The 10,509-nt window shown below is 39.5% G+C and overlaps 1 long non-coding RNA gene across 1 annotated transcript; it reads left to right on the forward strand.

The window, feature by feature from the left end:
* Nucleotides 1-739: 739 nt before the first annotated feature.
* Nucleotides 740-9,323, forward strand: LOC106493980 (uncharacterized). The gene is made up of 4 exons (XR_001294222.2): nucleotides 740-948; nucleotides 3,567-3,785; nucleotides 7,784-7,895; nucleotides 9,069-9,323. It is a non-coding gene; the product is annotated as an uncharacterized lncRNA (long non-coding RNA).
* Nucleotides 9,324-10,509: the final 1,186 nt, after the last annotated feature.

Here is a 10,509-nt window from a genome sequence, read left to right on the forward strand (position 1 = left end):
AATAGAGCAAATTCAAATGAAATGATCACACAAAATCATGGTTAGTGGATTATAAAATGTGCTTTTAGTTATTTTTGACCCATAGTTTTCATCACATGACAGCACTTCAGAGTCAGCTACAAAATTAGCAGGAATTTACTTAACAATTTACTTAAGGACAATCGTCCTCACCTTGTCTGGAGCAAAACTGTACTACTATGTTGACAGGACAGCCCAGACTCACTCCCTATTTCTCCGTAAGATTTGTCAATCAACACACCTTGTAATGAAACTGAGATATGCAGTGATAAATGAAGTTCAGACAGTACACTGGCAAATGCAGATTAATGTGGTTAATCTGTTAAACTCTTGTCTCTTCCTGCAGTGATGACACCATTTCTCTTTGTTAAGGAAAGTCTGAACACCAAAATGCTGCTTCTTTTGTGTGGGGTTCAGCTTTTAATATGTCTCTTCTGGTTTGATGGGGACAACTAAAGAAGGGAATCCTTCTGGCTGGTTGTGACCATTTTATTCTTAATCACCATGGATTTAAGAATGAAACAAATGCTGCGATATGCTATTATTGTCATTTGGGTCATACGCACGAGCCAGATATGTAGAAGGAACTGCCCATGTGAGAAAGAACAGAGGTTCAATAACTGATATTCTAATCAAGCTGGTGTTGTCCCATTTGCTGTGTTCCTCTCTCGGATTAGAGTGGAGAACCCCAGTTTCCTGTTAAACGCAGCTTGACTCTCATTCTGAAAGATCAGGAGCTACCTGATGTCTCTGCTTAGAAAAGCCATTTCAAGTCATTTGTGGAGGTCTTTATGTAAGGCTGGACTTATAACTGTAGCATTTTCCTTTAGAAATGAATATATAGAGGAAGTTTTCAGGGTTTTAAAAATGACTTAAAGCTATCTGAAAGCTGCAGCTGCTGTGAAGATGCAGCATTACAGATATATGATGGTAAGTGGTATATTTCTTTACAATCATGCAAGTACAAGGACTTGAATAATTTTACTGTTCATACTGAAGACTGCCACTAAATTCAGTATGAGATGCTCCTAAGATAACTTATTTTGCCCTTGGATGAAGTGCTTTTGTGATCTAAAGCCAGCAAAACTTTTAAAACATGTTTACTAAACAGCTTTGCTGCATCCTGGCTTAAAGGCAAACGTGCTTTGCTATAAACAAAGACTAATTTAAATAGAATGCAAAAGCAGATGAAATTACCCTTTTCTTCTGGGAAAATAAAAACAGATGTTTTGCTTACTCTTAAAATATTTTTGGTAGAATTCAACTATTCCCCATGATAATAAACACTATACTTGAGTCGGTTGGTTTAAAAGAATGGCATTTGATAAAATGGCATGATTTTATTAGGAAATATGATATTGGATGAGCTGCTAATTTGTTCAAATGCTGTGTAATAATATATATGTCCTGAAGGTCATAGTGTATTATGTTTTTCTCAAATAGGCTGAATCCATCATGGCAATGTGATCAGGAGAGTTCACTGAGTACAATTAAGCTTGTAGCTACTGTTAAGTTCTAAATGTAGATTAGGAAAAGTTATTACAGATATATAAAAAAAACCTTTTGGAATAAAAGTCGCTTGTGAAACAACTTTTTGCCTGTAACAGAGAAAGCTAAAAGTCACACTGGTAAATGGAATATATAGTCCTTACAACGTCGAAATGGTCCTTATTATCCTTACATCATTAATGAAAATTCTTATAGGCTATTTCCTAAGCACTGTGGGCTCTCATTTTCTGATCAGTGAAGCTGGATGCATTCACTGAAATGCCATCACACTCACACCTGGGATAAATTCTGCTCAGATAATGAATAAAATTTATAAAGCTGCTATGTTACTAGTTCCCTGGAGAATGCTCCTGGCAAAGCCAGCATCTAATTCACCACTCTAAACTTCTTGCAGCAGCTTGTAGTTTTTACTAGTTAGAAGAAAAGTCACCATTAACTTGCTGCTTTTGACTGTTATTTTGGGGTCTTTTTGGAGGTCAGATGCTGCCCCCCAAATTATTCTTGTAAGAGATGATTCAAACAGGATGAGACTACTGTTATCCTGGCCTTTGATACCTTCTCTCCAGCATCACTGTGCCATTTGACACAGTCCTATGGGCTGATTCAGCCATCTGCCTATAGACACCAATCCATTTATGGTTGCAGGTAGGCAGGGGTGGGATGAGAGAGTTTTCATGTCACGTGTATTATAATTTCTGCTCATGCTAAAAGTGATGACAAGATCTTTATTTACACTCAAACTCACCAGCCAGAGTTTATTTAGAGCATTAAGATACTGCAGGGACAAATATAGTAATGTCCTACATAATCAGAGGGACTCTTTAAGCTTGATTGGATATCATGTGTTTGACATGACCTCAAAAAGTCTACTAAACCCAAGTGGGTAGTAAATTCCTGACACTGAAGCACGCCTAAGCAATTAACCAATCTGCTGTCTTGGTGAGAGCCTTGCAGCTGACCTTGTCTACATGCACTTCTTGCAGTTTGCTTACATAGACTTTAGCTGAGCTATTAGGTGATTGAAAAGACTTGACCCAGCATTTTGTTTAATCAATTTTCATTTCCTTTGGATAACTGCAAACTGATGCAAATCCCTCCTATGTATTGAGCTCAGCAGCTAGGCCAGAAACTAGACTCAAAGTAGGTATTAGTAGCTGTAAAGGCAGGGCTGAAGACATCTCACTGATGTCCATGTCTTCCTGCACCAGAACTCCTGGCTCACAGAAAATGGTGCAGTAGTTTCTGGGAGCTCCAGTTCCATTGGACGTGCAGTAGGCAATGTTGGAGGAGATGAGTGGGGACCACAGCATCAAATAGGGGTATAACCATGGTGACAAAACTGTTTCAGGGTGTCCTTGGGCTGGTGCAAACACAGGCATTTTTAACACAAGCAGCTCCCTGTATTATTGTGTCCTAAAAGTCACTATATTGAAAATGCAATATTTCACAGCCTTACAAGTATTGTTTCAGGACAGAGGCAGCTTGTGAATCACTAAACTTTATTTGCAAGCTGATCACAGTTTTCATGTAAATGGCAATCTCTTAGCATTTGTCAGTTTGGTTAAAGCAGAGAGGAAGCTGTCCTGCCAAGCTTTCTCAGCATGCCATCTCCCCACTTACCTCACTTGTCTGCCTTCTGCTCCCCTTTATCACAGTGCTTGATTCACTGTGCAAACTGATGGAAAATGACAGAACCTCAGCCATAAGCTTGCTTGGCTGAAGTGACATTTCTTCTGAATGATCGTAAAGCAAGTGGCATTTACACAACAGCCTTTTGAAAAGGCAACAAATGATTTAGTGCTGTCAAACAACCATTCTTCCTGCTTTAAAGAAGGATGGACATTTGCCATTCACTGTTTGACTATCATAATATTTCTATTTAGAATAAAAACATCTGCTGCCTTTATACTGGTTGTTTTGCAATCTACTTAGCTCTATCTGATTAAATGATGTGGGAAGCTGATGTTGAAAGTTATCTGTTCTTATCACCTCATCATCCCCCTCCTGAGATCTACAGAAATAATTTTCGTATTTTACAGTCAAGAAGAATGAATGAAGCATATTACTCCAAGGTGGGCTCAAGACTGAACCCAGTCTATATGTATAAGGCAACACGCACACATTGCCTGCAGTCAGGAACAGACTGAGATGTGTTCCTCAGGCTCAGATCATAGATCAAGCAAATGCAGATGCCTGCGGTTGGCCCTGCAGAGGGACAGCTATGTTACTGGACTAGGAGCACTTCTGGATTCTTACAGGTGTGAATTTTAGCAGTGTCCTGGATTCACTGCAAGTATGACTTGGCCTGTATCAACCCATCTGCCCACCTTTCTCTTAAATATCCATGGCAAGGAAATCCAGATATGCAGGCTGAACAGAAACGATGCCATGCTCCAAACAGATGCTGATCTAAAGGCTTGAGATCCAGGACCTTTATGCCTACACCCATAAGTATATGGGAGAAGTCTTGGTATTCCAGCTAGTGTCTAACCAAGCTCTGGATGCACTTCTGTAGGCTTAGTTCCTTCTCCAGTGATTTGGCCAAGTTTCAGACCAAAAATGTCAGTGTCAGAGCTGGAGTGATTAGAGGGCTTGCAGTTGCTGCTGTAAATAGAATTTTACTCCAATCATTTTTTCCCAACACACTGGCAGCCATAACCCCTGCAGAAGGTTTTATCAATCATTTCCTAAGACAGTCTCTAATTTTCAACTTCCTTAACCACTGCTGTATATCATTTCTTGTCATGTAACTAATTAGGACATGACACGAGAAAGACAGAGGCCTATAACTTGAACATGTGCTTAGTAGAACAGAGAGAAATTGCTCAATTAGGGCTCTAAATTAGTGATTACATTATATAATCTAGAGGGAGTACAGCCCCAACTGGATATACATGCTAGGATATGCGGTAGGAACCTCTCCCTGTGAAAACAGACTCACATAGAGCAGCGTGATCTAACCTCACCTGAGCTCTTCCTAAATCTGGTTGCTGTATCAGTTCATCTCGACAAACTGATATCTGGTGAAAGTATTTCTCTTTGGATATATCCAATCTTCACTACTTTCAAGTACAACATTTAGAGGAAATCAAAATGTTACATCTAGTACTAACATGCCAGTCACAACTCTTAATCCAACCCTTTAAGCAGATCTGACTGATTAGTTATTTCATTTTATTAAACTTAAGGGATGGGAATATGATCAAACAGGCTTAATTAGCTACTGGCAGTCTAAGCCCACTACAACTGTGAGGAAAAATACCTTAAAATTTCATTATTAAAACAAAGAAGCCATGAACATCTGTAATGTGCTTTAAGGAATTCATGTTGGGAATGCTTCTTTGGGAATAAATCCCATGATACAGGGAATTGATGAAGTAATTTTTGAACATAAAAGAAGACAAGGTCATGTCTCTAAATATTAACTTTCTTTGCAATAAATACAGTTATTTGATGACACCAATCTATGTGTGTGCTGGGCAAATGAGGAGGAAGACTTCATAGACATGGTAGCTAACAAAGGTGAATGGCCAGGTGGTCACTGAGGATCTTGGGATCCCCCCAAAAATGTTCTCATCCCTGCCAAGTGGTTTGATATCCATATTACCTGTATAATTTGCTATAATAAATATCTACTTATGTATTTTCTCTCTCTCATTGTCATAATATTGATGCACCTCACAGCACTGTATTTTCATCTCTATCCCTATGGTATTGCAGTGTCTGATGGTAAAATGAGTCAGAGACTATTGTCTAAATAAGGAAGTTTTGAAGCTTTGACTGTTTAACTACAATCAAAACTTCAGTTTCAGCTGTCCCAAGTTCTTATGCCGGCATTGCTTATACTGTTTCAGGAAGTAAGATAATCCTCATTGGTGTAAAACAATTTATTGTAATAAGCTGTATTCTCATTTGGACTTATGCCAGCATGTGTATACATTACTTTAAAAAAGTCACACAGCCAGCTGGCAGTAACCCATAGTATTTAGGAAGCCCAGTCACAGAAGAGGACTAAACCTACCAAGACTGGCAAAACCAAGCACAGAACAAAAAGCTAATCCTTTCCCTAAATAATTTGCACATTACACACAGAAAACCAGCCAACATTATCAGAAAAATGAAAAAGCTAAGGCACTGCTAAGGCACAACAGGCATTGGCTCCAATACATCAGAAAGCTAGATGTCATCAGGACTTTGATATCATCACAGAGAAAAAGAGCATGAAGGAGGGACTGAAAGACAACCTTGACGTATATTTGCAAAGGTTTACAGAGGCCTTTTTAAGCATGAAGGGCTCAGTGGAAAATGCAGATGACACCACAGGCTGAAAAGAGTTGGAAGAAGTCATTTTGATAGTAAACAGAGTTGAAATAGAAAAGCAAAGATGTTAAGATCCTTGAAAGAAATGACAAGTGGCCTGTGTCTGATGCAATATAAAAGAGAAAGCTAGTGAAAGGCTTCCAAGACAAGAGTAATATGATCAAAATTAATGAGTTATAAAACAGCACTTTGCAGCAGCAATCTGAATGAATATGCAAAGAGAGGGATTTGCCAAAGCAGATGAAAACAGTTTTATACTAATAAAGACGTAAGATAGTGAAAGCCTGGATGAGAGTCTTAGTGTATAAAGGGACTTTTGCAGAAAGAATCAACAATATTTAGCCATGACCAAAATATGAAAAGCTAGAAAATAGAAACACTAGGACTGAATGATGAGCTTAAATGCTAGCAAGATAGTAGGGATGACAGTAATGGGGTGGAGAAACTTTGCCATGGAGGGAAGGAGTGTGAAGCCACAGCTCAGTTTTAACCCTAATAAACTTAACCTGACAGCTGGAGCTACCAGATAAAAGCCTCTATCTTGGAACAACATGTTGGCTACATGTACTCATGTGGCACCTTCTACAGAGGAAGAAGCCTGCTGTTCACTAGTCATTAAGCTGTAAGGGCCATTTATTCCAAGCACCTTTTCTTCCAAGTACTGTGGAATAAACAACAGCATAAGAAAGATCAGTTTTTACTAAAATACATGCATATTCTTTTTGATGTTCTTGTGCCTGGGACATTACTAGGACATGGACATTGTCTGTTTGTTTTGATTCACCCAGAAGCAACCTGTGACACCTAATTATCATAATGTATGGTGAATCTAAGGGTAGTTAGTTATAAACTTCACTGTGTAGAACTACTCCAACAGGCCAACTACAGAAATGAAAGAACTGAAAGCAGGGTAGTTACCTCAGATGAAGCTCCATAGTAACACTATAACAGTAGCATGGAGATAGGTAATGAGAAATAGTAGCAAGTAGAGCAAATAGTAATTCAGCATAGGGTAGAGTGAAGGCAGAGTACCAGTCTCTCCTGGGATTCCTGCACTGTACCCATGGCCATCCTGCATTGCTCACCCAAGGAAATTCTGCTGTGGGGCGCAAACTATCCAGTGGGCGCTGGACTGGGGAATGTGTCAGAAACAGGAATGAAGGGACAGCAAAGTGAGTGCAACAGACATTGGAGAGAAGAGAACTAGAGGCCTTTGGGCATACAAGTAGCTGAACAGCAGACAGCTATAACATCCAGAACATGACCTAAAGAGCAGCCTGAAACACATGGCTGGGAAAATCCAAGAACTTGTGGAAAGGAGCAAAAGAGCTATGACAAAGCCCCTTTCTGTCACACTGCTGTTAGTGATTAGTGAGACAACCACCACTGCAGCTAGGGGACCATATCACTTAGGGTACTCTGATTATTTGAAAAAGTCCCTTTGCCTGAAAGACGGGGGTTCCTGAGAATCAGAGGCCTTTTGACCAAGTCTTCTCCTCAATAATTAAGACTGAGGAGCAAGGGGGAGGAGGATTGTTTATTTAGTCTCATCCTCAAGGAGCTGAAAGTCCTGATATACTCCGTGCTTGCTAGAAATGTTTGTGGAAGGGAAGTCTGTAAGTGTATGTGGTCTATTATCCAAGGGTTGAGCTAGAATTCAGGCCTAAACTCCCTGATCACCCTTAGCGCCTACACAATGATTTTCAGTTTATTTTGAGCCATAAGCAACACAAATGCTTCACAAGCTCATGGCAGGGCTGGACTTCAACTCAGATCACAGCCCTGCAGGCACTGTTGACTCAGACAAATTTACACAGCATACCAAGCTCAGATCCCAGCTGTGCTGTGACTAACAGAGACCATAGAGATATAGCCACAGTTTCCTGCTTGCTCCTGGAAGGAGATTTCAACAGAGTGAGGATCTGTTTTTAAATAGCAATGACGTATTTGAAGAGGCCATGGGATCACCAGAGACAGTCCTTGACACCAAGAAGGCCTTAGGACTTGGAACCCTTCAGCCTTGAGACTTTCCTAATATGTCTGAACAGGTAAGCAGTGCTGGGGAGACAAAGTTCACATTGATAGATTACCTAAGCAGATGGGGGAAAAATATCCAAATTTATCCGACCATCTGTTTTGGTGTCATCCTGAAGAAGTGAAAATGGTTATTTTCATTCCATTTTAGCATTCTTCTGATAGTGTTTCCAATAGGCTGCACTGAACCTGCAAAATCTTTTCTGAGGAGTAATGCCAAATTCAATGACCAGGCTTTTATTTGCTGTTTGTCTCTAAGGTATTTCCATAAAGAACTAAGCAAAAGGAGAAGAAAATGGCACAAAGTAGTTACTATACACCTCAAATTTTTTATTTTGTCAGTTTGTAGACGGTAGTTTAGGGAATCAACTTATCTCAGTTTTATTTTCTTGATAGACTTGGCAAGTAAAGCCTGTAATTTAGCAAATGTTAAACAAATGTATTTAAAATATCAATCATATTAAGCCTGAACTTATACACACAAACCCATCATTAACACAATTATTGTTGTGAAAACTGTAAACATTATCATTTAACGTTAACTTCCTAATAATGAAGAGATGGAAATGTAAAAATTAGTTTCCAAGTTGTCACTCACAGAGCTACCATTGATTCCAAGTTGTTTTAGTCTTTTGTAGATTTGTAGGATCAAATATTTTAAGCCATATTTCAGTATTGCTTATAAAATACATATACCCTGATTCAGACAACCTACTAAGCATTGCTTCCTTATGCAAATATATCCTGCTTCAGGTCTAAGCTGCCTATTGATATCCATAAGAGCAGTTCCTAGGGTACTCCTGCAGTTGTAATTTAAACAAGTTGAAGTGTCATTTGAGGTCTGTTTAATGCCATGTCATCTTGAAACTGCAGAAAGCCACTATACTATAGCCACTTCCTCTTTGTTTTTCCTACACTCTGTCCCTTGTAGTGAGAGTATCTGTCTTTCACTGGGGGATACATAAGTTCAACTTTTGCCCACACTTGCAATAGTGGGAGTGTCCCACATGAACCAAGACAGTGCTGGCTCGCTCTGCAGGCCCTCTGAAGGGAGCAGATGTTGCAGAGAGGATCTTGTCCCTTCTGCACAGCTGTGGAGAGTTCCCAAAGCAGCAAAACTCTCTGCAAAGAAAAGCTGATTTAGAGATCCTGAAATGCCATCCTCTTCAACCCATCTACCTCTTCAGTCCCACAGGGAATTCCTTCTGGTGGGTGGACTGCTGGATTGAAGGCATAATGAAACTCTGGCATCTGAATCTGCAAATGCTTATTCTGAAGCCCTCTGCTCATCTAGGTACCAAGAGGTGGATTCACTCTTAGATGTTTAGTGGCAGCAGTCTCTCTGCTGAGTGTCTGTAATTTGACATGGTATTCTTACTGAATGAGACTTTGTCACTTAAGTGATAGTCACTGTTCTTATGTCATTTCACAACAATAAACTGTGGAACTGTGCCAAAATCCTATGATATTTTTCCTTTTATATGCTTCACTAGTTTAGTCATTTCACTGAAAAAGTTATAACTTCCTTTTTATTTAAAAGAGATCTTGTTTCTTTTCATAAACAAAGCAGACTCTGTGAGTGCGAATACTTTGCACAGACAAAACCAGCATAGACTGTAACTGAGAAAAGTCAAAGATGTTTATCCATGTTTGTCTCTGTATTGCTACACTTCCCTGATCTACTGCTTGTGGGGTGGAGTCAGCTCCCCATTGCTTTTGCAGTTTTTCTACTGACTTTAAAGTGGCAAATAAGCCTTCTGTACCCTGTGGAAATGGGAAGCTAAGAAATAGTACTTGTAACAAGCGACCCAAGATATGAGTATCTGCTCTAATGTCTATTTAAAGTCTAGAAGTCCAGAGCTAAATCCCCAAAGCTAAAAACCTGTAAGAACTCCTTTTCTTTATGAACTGGAAAAACAAGAGGTTGATAATAAACACTCCCTGGTGGATGAGATGGACATGTTACCTGGGACACAAACCACACTGAGACCTGGAAAATGATTATCTCTTCTTTCACACTACTGTAAATCTGCAATGTTAGATGGGAACTTTTGTATGAGGCACTTCAAGATTTGGGAAAGAGAAAAGAAACATAAAAATGAGTGACATTTCCCAGAAATTCAGCTTTCAAAGCAAAACTACCTCCAACAGATTAATTGCCATGAACGCGTGTTATTGTTCAGGATTCTAAAAACCCAGGATGAGGAATCCAAATCTGGCAGTTCTAATTTCCTGACAACCTGATCTCTCTAGTATTGCCTCTTTGACATTTGTTGCCACCATTAGAGGCCACAAACAGTGAGGGCAGGCTGCATCCCATCTATCTTAGAGGTGTCAAAGTTAGATGGTTAAGCCTGGGCCAGTCACAGCAGGCTTCTTTTACAGTTATTACAGAAAAATGGACACCTCCAGAGATGGTTCACTTGATCTGTCCCAGACAACTATTTTAAGATCAGATGAGTCACTTTTGGAGGTACTTGTTTCTTTGAACCAACTTTCAAGCGGGAACAGAAGTCCAGCTTAGCTTTTTGGGTGGTAAAGTTGGAGTAGATCTTTTCCATGACTCAACGAGTTTACATCACTGAGGATTTGGCCAAGTCAATATCTTAGTATGAAATACCTCAGTTC

This window comes from Apteryx mantelli, chromosome 1, assembly GCF_036417845.1.
Source record: "Apteryx mantelli isolate bAptMan1 chromosome 1, bAptMan1.hap1, whole genome shotgun sequence".
Taxonomy (NCBI): Eukaryota; Metazoa; Chordata; class Aves; order Apterygiformes; family Apterygidae; genus Apteryx; species Apteryx mantelli.